At 40.8% G+C, this 13,727-nt stretch overlaps 1 protein-coding gene across 3 annotated transcripts in view; it reads right to left on the bottom strand.

Annotated features, from left to right (window-relative positions):
* PDE4A (phosphodiesterase 4A) overlaps positions 1–13,727 on the bottom strand; it is a 299,986-nt gene that overhangs the window by 58,295 nt on the left and 227,964 nt on the right. The gene's annotated exons all lie outside the window — the stretch shown is intronic.

Here is a 13,727-nt window from a genome sequence, read left to right as displayed (position 1 = left end):
GTTATTAGTGTAAGAACCATACAGCCCTGGTTATAATAATTCAGGGTAAATAGTTTGTTAGCTTTCTTCTCTGGTATTGTTGTGGTCCACTGGCGGCCTGTGGAGCTGGCAGCAGAGTCAAACAGTGAGGAGGCTGGGCAGGAACATGGGCCAGTCCTGGAGGCTGGGGAAGGCTTGGAGGAGGGCTCTGCGTCGGAGGCAGAGATGGGACCAGTGCCATCTGGGATGTGCGGACTCCAGAGCCTCCAGAGTCGGACATCAATGAGGCAGAGGAATAGGGGGAGCCTGTTCCCACTGCGTGCATGCGCAGAGCTGCCAGAAGGCAAGAACAGTTAAAACAAAAGGGTCGATTCGGGAGTAGGGCTTGGAGATGATTGGTCCCTCCCATAAGACATAAAGGAGGAGCAAAGGCATGTAGGTCTTTGCAGGAAGCAACTGTTGTTCATACTGGCCGGTTTCAAGACTGCAGCTCCACGTTGACTCTGTGTTCCGTGTGGCTTTGCAAAGTTAATTGCCAATTAGGTCTTGGCAGCGTGTCAAGGGAGATAAAGGTGGGTGTTTATCAGCCTTATCAGAAGAACTGTGGCAGACTTCTGTTGGACTCTTTACAACTATTTGGGACTCATCTGTGAATGAACAGATTGAGAATGAACAGGCTCTGAATGAGCAGAATTCACAGCCGTTGAAATAAAAAGAGGGTTTTTGGGACTCATTGTGTGCTTTTATTGTATCAGGAAGCCTAGGTCAGAACAGGTATATCTTATATACACCATTCTAGCACAATCAGCATCACCATGAATCTAAATCAGTACAGCTGCAAACATGCCACCCCATGCCACTTTATCAAACCAGGTTGGATCAGCACACGGGTTTTTCCAGCTGAGCCCTTTGGTGTTTGGGAGTAGGCCTGTTGTCAACAGCAGAAAAAGCCTTAGGAAGTCTCTCATTCTGTTACAGCAGAGGAAGCTCAAAAGGCAGCACTGTTGGCGTCTTCCGATCAACAGCTAGAGACAAGAACATTAAAACTGCCACATAAGGCAAAGCTAGAAAAAGTGATACCTTGCAGCAGCAGCAAGTTTAAATACCTATTCTTTTTTTACTAGTTCATCTCAATATGAATTTTTAGCATGAGAGAGAAAGAGAGAATTAAAACCAAATTAGAAAGGACGCTGCCAGAGCTTCATCATTTTTGCAAGCCTTTTGCACAACTTGCTTGGAAAGTGGACAAATTACCCTTGGACCAAATAGCTTTACAATTCATTTTTAGATTTTTTTAGAATTTCAAAATATGGTAAAGGGACCCAGTGTACTTGAGCTTCTTGAACAAAGCCCTAGACTTCACCTTCAGAGCATCAGCCCTGTCTCATTTCCTGAATGCAATTCCTGGATTTTATTTTATTTTTTATGCAGTAAACCTTACATCAGACCAAATACCAGTTTAATTTCCTTCTCAAGCTGTTTGCGTCAATAATTTAGAGCGACTTAAGCATTGTTTTTATACATCCAATTCATCTTGGCTGTACCTCTGCATATATCATGGCACTTTATCTGGTATGTGTGTGTGGGAGTGTGTGTGTGTGCATGCGTGCGCATACACACACAGCTGTTTTTGTAGTCAATTTAGCTGCAACTCCTTCTGAAGGATCACTGTGCACAGATGTTGAGAGAGCTGCTGACGACATTCTACTCCAGGGCAACAGATAAGATTAAGGATATCAAGGGAGGGGCAAGGAAAGTAATGGTGGCCTTATCAGTGTCAGGACAGAGGAGTAATAAGAATAAGAATTTACACAACAAAAGTTAGTCCTGCCCATAGTTTGGGGTATGGAATATTTTTTCTCCCAGGGACTGAAGGCTTCTCAGTTTTCCACACCTTCAACTGTGTCATTCACTTAGGGGAAAAAATGAGGACTTACTTCCTGCCTTTCTTTTGTCTCTTGACTTCATTCCCTTGGAGCAGAAAAAAAATACAGATTATGTGTGTCTTATTTTAACAGGACATTTCTGTTAAAGCAGTTCCCATAATTATATAATGTCATTCATAGGTGTAGAACCTATCCTCAGTCTATTTGTTGAAAATATTTGTTAAGTTATTTTTGAAGTGATATCCCCTTAATGCAACTTCCAACTGCATCAATACACAAACTAAACAATTTTACTACATAATGCCATAAATGCACAAATAACAAGTATCAGTCAAATACAAAATAACTTACAAACAGCAACTGTGTTAATTATAAGCATCATCCAGCCAAGAAAAAGAAATGCAATATCAGCCAAATGCAACAGTGAATATACAAACCCCTAGAAATATCTCACGTTAAATTAGCAAATTCTGTTGGCCTGGGGACAGAGCCTAGAACGTTTTGGGGTTTTTTTGATGGGGGGGAACTGTGTTCAGAGGTAAAATAGATGCTTTAAACTTCTGTAGTTTGGCCAAAACTTCTAGCTCTGTCCCAGCCCTCAGGCCTGGAGCACTTTTCACATTCCTAAGAGAAGGCATATATAAAATAGTAGGCTTTAGTGACTCTTAACAGATCTGCTATAATAAATAATTATTCTTTCAATTGGACCGGAATTTCACTGGTGTGGGGATTATAGCCATTTCTCACGACCACAAGGCCAGTGGCTTCCACAGCTTAGAGGCAGCATCTCTGAAGCGCATAGATAGAAATGTGAGTGTTCCTTCAAATGACTTCTCCCCACATTATTTAATGCTCCAGAGATGAAGCAAATAGGAAAAGGTGCAAATATTTTGGAGAGGGTATGACCCATTAAATACTGCTGGTGCTACTTTTGAATATATACATATATGCATAATTAATATGTTGCACAATGAAACATATTTAGCCAAGACTAAAACTTACTGAATTCAATATTACTACAACTAAGTAAACCTTCCCAGGATTAGAAACGATGGTGCCAGTCTTATGGACATTTGTTTCAGAATAACCATCTCACCTCTATGAGGCAGGCCTGTCCCATCCATGCTGGCAGAGGATGCATGCTGTAGATCCCACCAGTCAAGGAATTCTGGCTGATGATGTCCAGAAAAACAGCCTTCTCTGCTGTGGCACTGGTACTTTGTAACATCTTGTCCCTGAGGTCAGATTGGCCCCTACCCTCCTGTCCTTCCGTAAGAGCCTGAAGACCTGGCTGTGCCAGTTGGCCTTGGGCTCCAAGAGTGAGTACCTGGAGGCTGGAGATGGTTGGTGGACTAATAACAGATCCCATCTCTCCCCTGAGCACCTTGCTCCGTCCCCCTTCCATCGTTAATTATAATTTTGCATTCTTATTGTTATGGTTTTACTTCTTTTAATGTTGTAAGTTATTCAGAGTCACCTTGTGGCAAGATGGGATTGGGAGGGGCAAATAAAATGAATGAATGAATGAATACAAATATAAGCACTGAATTTGCTCCAAAGTAAATGCTGGCATACCACGGTGACTCATCCAATCTCCAGCATTTTACAAGGTTTCTAGGCTGGCCATGTAGTCAGGGTTTTCCTCCCTTCCTTCGTAGGATTGACATCTAGTGACCTAACAGAAGACAGAGAACATTTCCATTGCATTTGGGATTCTACCCAGTTATGAACACAGGGTTTCTGTCCATCAATCGCTACTAAATAAGAGAGATACAACAGGTCACTTCAGTCCTGTCTTACATCTGTGTTTTACTAAGAGTTTCAAGACTAGATAATTGGTGTGAGACTTTTGGCTAGGGAGCTTCATCATCCAAGTTCCCTCTTTGTGTCTAGATGACAGAGGCAGATCAATCATTTCAATAATGTAAGGTTAAAGTTACTGGTATAATCTGCTTCTAAAATCAGCAGAGGACACAAGACATTTACATAAAAAATAAAAGAATTTGGCAGGCAGAAAAGTGCCTTTAGGGATGTGAAAAGAAGGGTGGTGCTTTAGGGAAAGTATTTTAGGGTGGAGAATTAGGGCAGGCAACATTAAAAGCATTGGAGGCTTTGGATTCTTTTACTATATCAAGAAGGGTGAATTTTTTTTTTATTTATTAAAAAAATTAAACTGCCCAAAAGCTGAAACTGGATCAGTTTGCATCTTGCCTTAATATTCCACTAGCTTCTCTTCAATACATTTAGTTTACAGCACTTTGCTCTCCTCTGCTTTTCCAATATTGCTGATTAACAAACAACAATATGTAATCGAAGAACACATGAACTGTAAACTACATTATGTAAGTATTAAGTGAGGTTGTATTCATTTGCTTGCTGACATGTCATTCCAGGATGGAAACAAGTGGTAGATAAGAGATAAAGAGAGCAGTATACTACTTGCCCAGTTTAAAACCTTTTTCAGACAATGTTGCTTAGATTGTAGCCTAAATCTGGAATCCCATCAACAGATGAAAACAGTTTCTCCCAAGTAAATATTTTAGGACTGGGAAAGAAAATCACTTATTGAATTCAGTTTTGATGTTACTGAACTACAACTCCCAGTAGATCAAACTGGCAAAATCAAAAGAGGAAGGCTGAAAATATCAATTCACAGCAGTGTTTGGCAAGCACTGTGCTCTATGGGCAGCATATACGGTAGTTTTTGTACAGGTAGTCCTTGACTTATGACCATAATTGGGACCAGAATTTTTGTTGCTAAGCAAGACGATTGTTAAGTGAGTCATGCCCAATTTTATGACCTTTTTTTGCTGCAATTGTTAAGCAACTCGCTGCAGTCGTTAAATTAATCCTGTTTCCCCCATTGACTTTGCTGGTCAAAAGCCAGCTGGGAAAGTCACAAATGGTGATCACATGATTCTGGGATGTTGCAACGATTGTAAATATATGGCTAGGTGCCAAGCCCCTGAATTTTGATCACATGACCATGGAGATGCTGTGATGGTCATAAATGTGAGGACTAGTCATAAGTCACTTTTCTCATTGCTGTTGTAATTGCTGTAATTGGCTAAACCAATGGTTGTAGGCCAAGAACTATTTGTATGTTAATGTGAGTTCCCCCCACTCACCGCTTAGCTACATGGATAGTCCAATGTCTCTTTATAACAGAATCCAACAAAGCAAGAGCAAGGAGTCCCTCTTTGAGGGAGATGGGTGAGAAAGAAAGAAAGAAAGAAAGAAAGAAAGAAAGAAAGAAAGAAAGAAAGAAAGAAAGAAAGAAAGAAAGAAAGAAAGAAAGAAAGAAAGAAAAGAAAAGAATCTAACATATACAAAACTAAAACATATAAAGAATGATTGCAGGAATTTGGTATGTCTAGTCTAGTGAAAAGAAGGACCAGGAGTGACAAGACAGCAGTTTTCCAATACTTGAAGGGCTGCCACAAGGAAGATGAGGGGCAGCTTATTTACCAAAGCACCAGAAGACAAGACAAGAAGCAATGGAGAAAAGCAACCCAGAACTAAGGAGAAAATTCCTAACAGTGAGAACATTTAACCAATGGGACAAATTGCCTTCAGAAGTTGTGGGTGCTCCATCACTGGAGGCTTTAAAGAGACAGGACAGCCTGTTATCAGAAATAGTATAGGTCTCCTATGAGAGTAGGGGATTGGACTAGATGACCTCCAAGGTATCTTCCAAATCTGTTACTGTTATTGTTACGGAATCACTATTGGTTGAATATCCAGCAAGCTTCTGGTGGTCTGAAAGTGTGCTAGCCACAATGCTAATAATACGCCTCCCATGATTTGCAAAGTAATCATATCTGGAGACATACAGTCCAAGAAAACTTGAATAATAGGCTAGATAAATCAGATGTTAGAGTCAATTTTAAATATTCCTTAAGCCAGGCATAGGAAACGTGTGGACATTTAAATATTCCTGAAGTACAACTCTTCAACCTCAGGCAACTTGGGCACCGATGAGCTATGCTACAATTCAGCTCTATCTTGGGGGACTCAGATTCTCTGGGACTGACTGAAAAAGACATGCTAGTAATGGAAACATTTGCCATGAAACGTCACATGTAGCTTTCTAAAGCTTCTTACCAGATGTGCAGCCCCCGGGATAGCTTGGATTTCTGCATTAGTCACAGCACTCACTGAGCATGCGGCATTGATGGTGAGAGAAACTAAACTTGTTAAACCTGGGAAAGAACACATAGATGGGAGATTCCGATGGCTCAGGACCTGGGTACCTACGAGACCGCCTTCTGCCACCGGTAGCCTCTCACCGGCCAGTACGCTCCCACAGAGAGGGGCTCCTCAGGGTGCCATCAGCCAAACAGTGTCGACTGGCGGCCCCCAGGGGAGAGCCTTCTCTGTGGGGGCACCTGCCCTTTGGAACGAGCTCCCCCTGGAGATACGGAGGATCCCGGATTTATGCACTTTCTGCCGTGCCCTCAAGACTTTTTTATTTCAACAAGCGGGGCTGGCCTAACTCTTTTTAATTGTTTAATTTTAATTTTAATTTGTTTTTAAAAACAGGGGTGTTTTAATTAGTATGGGCCAAATTTATTTAATATGTTTTTAAATTGTTTTTAAAATTTTATATTGTATCTGTTTTATCTTTGGCTGTTCACTGCCCTGAGTCCTTCGGGAGTAGGGCGGTATATAAATCTAAATAAACTCAAACTCAAAGGTAAGAACATCTGTATTGGAACTTATCATGGGCGATAAGCACTGAATGTGGTTTATTCTCATTTTCAGAATTCAGAGAAAGTAATTTTTGCCTTGCTTTACTTACATGCATAAAACATTTTTTAAAAATGTAAGATCGCTGATTCTGTGGTGGTATCCTTCGAAAATGGGAAATGAATAAAGCCAAGATGTTGATTACAAATCCACAGCAACCTCTCTGTTTCCAATCAAAATGGGTGCGGTTATTTCTTTGGCAGCTTTGTGATATGGAGAGGTTCTTCGCTCACAGAGTTCATGTAAGGTTAGGCATCAAAGTCGATTGTCACTTTTGCAGCTGGGCTGCACAGAAAGATGGGCCCAGAGGAGCTTCAATCCAAAGTGGTGGGGCAAAATGGAAAAAGGAAGTCTGGTGTAGAGACATCATCAGCTCTAAAACTTCACAAAGCTCCTTAAATCAACAGCCAGAAATACATATTTGAAAACTAATCCAAGGGAAGCATTTTTAAACATATGCTATCCAGAGATTTTTACTGCAAGGAGAGATAATAAAGCCATTGTATTTTTCTTTAATTTGCTGTGCTTCATTTACAACAGGGGTGTCAAACTCAATTTCATTGAGGACTGCATCAGGTTGTGTTTGACCTTGGGGGGCTGGAGTGGGTGTGATCAGGGTGGCTGTGGCCAGCTCGACATCACTCATGTCAGGGGCGCCTGTGGTGGCCTGAGCACTCTGCCAGCAAAAATGGGCTCCCGAGCTCCATTTCGGCTACAACACCCTCCTGCAACCCTCTGCCAGCAAAAAGCCCTCCCAAGCACCATTTTTGCTGGCAGAGGCACTGCGGGCTGGTCCTTCACTGTTTCCAGGGTAGTCGCGCGGGCCAGATCTAAGCACCCTGTGGGCTGGATCCAGCCCCCGGACTTTGAGTTTGACACCCCTGATTTACAAAAACAGCTTCTTCATCCATAAACTGTACTAGGTTGAGGTTCTGTACGCCATTGCCAAATTGGAAACTCAGCTAGAATTAAATTCAGAGTTGCTTCACATATGATATAGAAGCAAGACAATTAGTCCAAATAAATGATCCTGGCTGCCCAATAAGTATCTGAATGAGATTCGTATTTCTGCAAACATAAATTTGATAAATTCACATTTTTATAGATATGCTTAGAAATAATGAAAAATAAAGTAAAATAAAGTCCTTGTTGCAGGGCAAGGAAATCAGTAGGGTGGACACTTTTCAACATAGGCATTTGCAAAAAGAAAGAAAGAAGGAAGGAAAGAAGGAAGGAAGGAAGGAAGGAAGGAAGGAAGGAAGGAGAAGAGAAGAGAAGAGAAGAGAAGAGAAGAGAAGAGAAGAGAAGAGAAGAGAAGAGAAGAGAAGAGAAGAGAAGAGAAGAGAAGAGAAGAGAAGAGAAAAGGTGAAAAAGACAGAGAAAGAAGTCTTGGGATCTTAGCCAAGAAGACAAGATCAGGACAGGGCTAGGGCAGTGTTTCCCCATCTGGCATTCTCTAGAGGTCTGGCGACTGAAATCTTGAAAACTGATGCTGCAACTGGAGACTGTAACTATTTTACACAATGGTTAGGAGAACAAGTGAAATCAATAGGAATAAAAGGCCAGAATTCCTGAGTTTAAAGCCCTGCTTTGGTGGGAAACAACGCCTAACATTTTTATTGGAATAAGCCAGCAGTCCCCAACGTTTCTGGCTCTACAGATCAAGCGCCGACAGTGGGCGCTGGCAGTGGTAGGGGGAAGGGGTTGGTATTGTATGTGCAAATGGAGTTTTGCATGCTTGCCCACAGCTTGTGCAACCCAGTTCCCAATGGACCACAGACCAGTACTGGTCAGCTGGTATAGGCTACTGAGGTTCTGAGCTATGAATATTCTCCATATGAATTTCCTCTCAGCCACAACCTCTCCTCCCCCTACCTCACTCCCCACACAATGTAGCTTTTGGTAATCCATAAACCTCTGAAGGTGCACTTCAGTTCTGAAATCTACTCAGGCCTACCTTAAAAGGGTACTATAAAGATTCAAAGAGACATGAACAAGATTCCTTAGGGTTTAAGAACCCTTTTATGCAATCAGCAGATCCTGCTCTGAAAAGACTGGTGAAAGCCAAATGTGTTCCTTTCATGACCTATTTGAGTTGGGAAATACTACTTTATGATGTAAACCCAAAAAAAGTCATATGTCATTAAAAAAACGAAGACCTCCCCCAACTATGGTACCACTTGCTCCACATAAGTGATGTAGATCCATCTAATTTGAAACTTCCCCAATATATTAAATACAGCCCTTGGCTACCATAGAATGTTTACCCTGGATTAAAAAGAGAAGAACTGCTTAGATGCAATACAAAAGAAGTGATGAACTTCTCTGCACTGCACTTTCTGAGAACATGGGCAATGGCTCTTGAGTTTCCTATCTCTACTTTCTCCAACTAGACGTACCAATAGTGGATCTCAATTCTTGCATTATTTCGGAAGACTTGGGAAGAGAAGCTGTTCAAAGAGTAATGCATGAGTAATCGATGCTCTGATGCTCAAGGCCTCCCCACAGAGACCAATTAGTTAGTGGGTCCCTTGGTTGATACACTAGCATCATGATGAGCTTCCAAGTAGCCTTTTTAATGTGCAAACACAAATGGCTTTCAACCAAGAAGTCTTCAATCCATTACTGAGAACTGAACATTTATCAGATAGCTCTCCTATAAAAAAAAAAGTCCGCCTGCCCCAAGCTAGTGCCTTTTGAAAGTCCTGAAATTGCTGTCCCATTACCAGCAGACAGGAAGGTCACTGTAAATGGGAAATGAATCTTTAGAGTACCTATCGTAGTTGGAAGCTGCTGAAACAGACTAGCCAGTTTCTGCAAATAAACAGCTGTTCCCATTATTATGTTCCCAGCATTTAATCCAAAGCAAATACATTTTCACAGTGAATACTCCTAATAGGAAATTTGTCAGTGAAAACAGATTAACCAATTGGGAAAAGTTATACTGAGAGAGGAAGAATGATGCTTTGGTTCAGTGACTGTATTCATGTATTGCCAATCCATGGTTTAACTATGTTCCTTGACTAAAGCTAAACTGGAGGGGGTCACGCATAACGCTGTCACAAATAATTATTTGCAAGCCTTAATAGCTGGGTTTACCTATCACACTAAATCAGAAATGAGCATTAGACTTGCTCTATAACATGACGTATCAGCCCAGCCAGTGTGCCAGAAACCAGAAGCAAGGCAATACATGTGAAAGGAAGAGAGGGACACTGGAGCATCACTGGGTCAGTGTTTACTGCATTTGTCGGTGCTGGAATAAGACAAAATTGTCTGAACAGAGAGTTATTAATCCTGAATAATTGTACTTATGAGTATAAACAGTACAACTGGGAGTTAAGAGTACTGTCTAATGAACACCGTCTAATGAATACACTGGACATTCTTCAAAATGACAAATAAATCTTCACCAAAGGACGAGTGGAAAGTTGTCCCAATAGATTGCAAGATACCATATCCTTCTGGGCAGCTTTTGATCCTGCCGCCTGCTTGACAGAATAATACCCCAGTGGTTAATTAAAAAACCATATATTCTCTGCCTGGGGAGTTATGTTACCGAACAGGAGATGTTCTTCAAAATAAGCGTTACACCGTGGCAAATCTCCACTGCAAATGTATGGCAAGCAGAGCAGACCATAATCTGCTGGAGCCCTCTGAGTCCAACATTCAGAAAGCAAGAAGGATCACGATGAGCAACACAGGCTGAACCCAACACTGAAAGGTCTGAGTTGTGCTTTCTAGCTGCCAATGCCGCAGCCAAACTATGCAGTTTGGCAGAATCAGACTAAGAAGGCGACAACCATACAAATTTCAATGCATGACTCAAAAGAAGGAAGAATTGAGGATATCTTATTTCCTTCTTCTTTCAGTTATGCTTATTTCTCTTTCGATGTTAAATAGGGCTGACAGATGTTTACTGAGCAAACAATAAGTTGGAAAAAAAATCTGAAACCTCACTCAGCGTCACCAATTCTCTTTAATCTACAAGCCAGCTCAGTAATAGGAAGCAATGCCCTTCCATCCCGTCAGTCATCAATGTGGGGGATTTCAGATGATTTACTCTTAAGCACAAGCATTTGTCTGCAATTGGTAGATTAGGAAAAACTTTCAGAAAGTCATTGATATTTAGAAATCCTCAACAAAAAATTGAAGAAATTCATGTTTGTTTTAAATATCAGCTTCAGGGTTTCCTTTTAGGTTTCATGGATAAAGAACTTGAAGGAAAATTTGGAACTTTGTTATTACACATGTTGACAGTGGTGAGAATCATATACGCACAAAAATGGAAAGACACACTAATTCCCACAATGGAAGTGGGGGGGATATAAAGGTGAAGAAATTAAGAGAAATGGTGAAACAGACTGCTTTATTGGAAGAGACAAATTTATCTAGTTTTATTTCTACTTGGAAAGTGTTTCTGGACTTTTTTGTTTGAAACTGAAAAAAATGAAACTTTGATTTTAGATTTTGATGATTAAAATGATTTTGTTATTATAGAAACAGCTTGAAATGTCATGAAATGTAAAGCAAAAGGTTGAGGTTGTATTTTTTTTTTTTGTATTTTACTGCACTCAAAAAAGTTGGAAGTCATTTTTTCCTCTCTCTTTTCACTTCTCTCTTTCTCTTAGTTTTCTAACTATTCCCTGTATTTTTATCTTACAATTAATCTTAATAAAATTTATAAAAAAACTCATGAGCTTCAAGACTAAAAATGTCCAAAATTTCTAATAGGAATCACCTTGGTGGATAGCAGGTGCTAAACCATGAATCTTCAGCATGTAAAGTATGTATTCTACCTTAAGTGCCAGTCCAGGGTTCAATGTTGAAAATTAAAAAAAAAAAAAAAACCACAATCCAAACAGATCAACAGATCACTACCATTAAATCCAAGTGTCAACTGTTAAGAGTTTTAGGGTGATATTTTTTCAATCATTGAACTGAGCTGTTCTATAGCCCAAGCTTGCCACTGACCTAAAGCCTGATGGGATGGCCCATAAAAAGTTTAAAATGACTTTTAAAACAATTTAGGTCCTTTTTTCAAGACTGTAGTTATGAGGGGGAGGATCAGACTGTCCACTTACTCTAGCCATTTAATTTGGGAGCGGGAGGAGGTTCTAGCTTTTTAATTTATGGAGAGAAAAATATTTCCACTTCCAGCCACTTAGCAAATACAAAGACTCTAGTCTGAATGGGAACATTTGTTGCTCAATCTATGGAACAATTTAAATAATATGTTACTGAAACAAAGTTCTAGAGACAGTAGGTTTCCCCCTTCCCCCAACCACTGAGCATGTTTTAAAAGGGATTTTGGCAGCAGGCTTCTATGCTTATCCCACTTTCATCCCTTTTAAGCAGGTTTGGCAAACATCTGTACCGTTTCCAAAGCCAGTCAGACTAAAGGAGCTAAAAACCACCACAGGGAGCCAATGCCCTTCTCCTGCCACTTTCAATGCCTTAAAATCTTTAGCCATCCCTCGTTCTAACTTTTTCTCTTTTTTTTAGGTTTTGCACTGCCTTTGCAGGGATGTGCTCCCTGCCGTCTATTCCTTGTTGGTGAGAGGCCAACTCATTAATGGGAAACCACAGAGAATTGAGACAACAGCCTCATCTGAGTGCGTCATCAATTCTCCTGGGCATCATCCAAGTGGAATCAGAGCTCCATTCTCATGTGGCTGGGATGTCCGGCCTCATGCTTGCGCCTACTCCAGCTTGGATCCGTTTCCCACATCTGCACAAGCCTTTCATGGATGCTTGGGTCTAGCTGAAAGCATCCAGAAAAGATTCCCTCAAGTTGCTCAGAGTAGGAGAATGAAAAGTAAAGAACTCAGAACTGACCTTCTGAAATTCAAGGAAAAGTCTCCAACATGGGATGCAGTGTCACACAGCAGGCTACCTCACCAGAACTTAAATATAGCTTCTCTTCTCTGGTTTCCTCTTTGACATTTCTCTGTCCAGCCCAGCTAAGCAGGCAACACTCTAATGACAGCTCTCTCTAAACTCGTCAGAGGGGCTTGCCAAAGAAAATGGATGGAAAAGAAAAAGGGAAGAGAGGCTGTAGCAACTGGATGCAGGAAACCATGGAAAGAAATCTCCATTCTCTTATTAACATAGAGAAAGTGTATTTCAGACATCAGATATGTGGAGCTCAGCTGGGCTCATGCTCTAGTAAGCATGCAGTGTAAAGCTGAGGCTTTATGGATTTTTTCAGTTGGAAAATAGTTAAGAATCATGCAATGGAAATGAAACCGTAATGGCATAAGCCACATGGGCACAAATCTATGCAAGAAGGAAAATTAGCTCTTGTTACAGAGGCTTGATGGAGTCTCAGGCAGGAACCCGTCTACATCATCACAAATGGAAACTAGGGAAACTGGACAATAAGCAAAGCAATGAGTAAAATCCACCAAGAAGGTTTTTTATGCACCAAATCCTTAAATAGGTTTACTGACATGTATTACTCGCATTTCCGCAACTTCCTTCTAGGTTTGTGCATGAGAAGTTCAGCACTGATCATAGAGCATATATATATTCAACTAGAACACCTTCACGATGTAGATGGAAAGCAAAATCAGAAGAACAGCCCCAAAGCAAGCTTAATCTCCAATCCTCACCCCACCCTTCCTTCCTAAATATCCTGATATGTAAACTTCAATTCCCAGAATTCTCAACAATGGATACTTCAGACATCTGCAAGGTATCCAGGAGGTGGGAAGGCTGCTATAACACACACAAAAGCCTTACTGAATTCAATTGAGATTTATTCCTGAGAAGACATGCAAGGAATAAATGTTCCACAGATCCTTCCATGATTCACAGCTGATGGAACAAAATCTCCAAGTTCAGGATATATGATTGTATTCTTCTCTTGCTTGCTTAAGTTTCAGGCATCTACTGTGTTCTTTTGTTCTCCTACTTGGAAAATGGAAACCTTTTCTGCACCTGGGCATATATGCTATTTGTGCTCAGCATTTTGCCTAGTTTACAAAATTGCATCTACAGAAGTAGGCTCTTGACATATCAATTTATTTGTCAAGCACCACACAGGTTTCCTACCATAAATTAACTGCATACACAAACAGGGGCTTGCTTGTGCTGTTCAAAAAGTTGAAA

The sequence above is a fragment of the Pituophis catenifer genome, unplaced genomic scaffold, assembly GCF_029215685.1.
Source record: "Pituophis catenifer annectens isolate HBS135680 unplaced genomic scaffold, rPitCat1.0.hap2 SCAF_2, whole genome shotgun sequence".
Classification (NCBI taxonomy): Eukaryota; Metazoa; Chordata; class Lepidosauria; order Squamata; family Colubridae; genus Pituophis; species Pituophis catenifer.
Note: the sequence above shows the minus strand (reverse complement) of the source record. Positions and strands in the feature narration are given on the sequence as shown.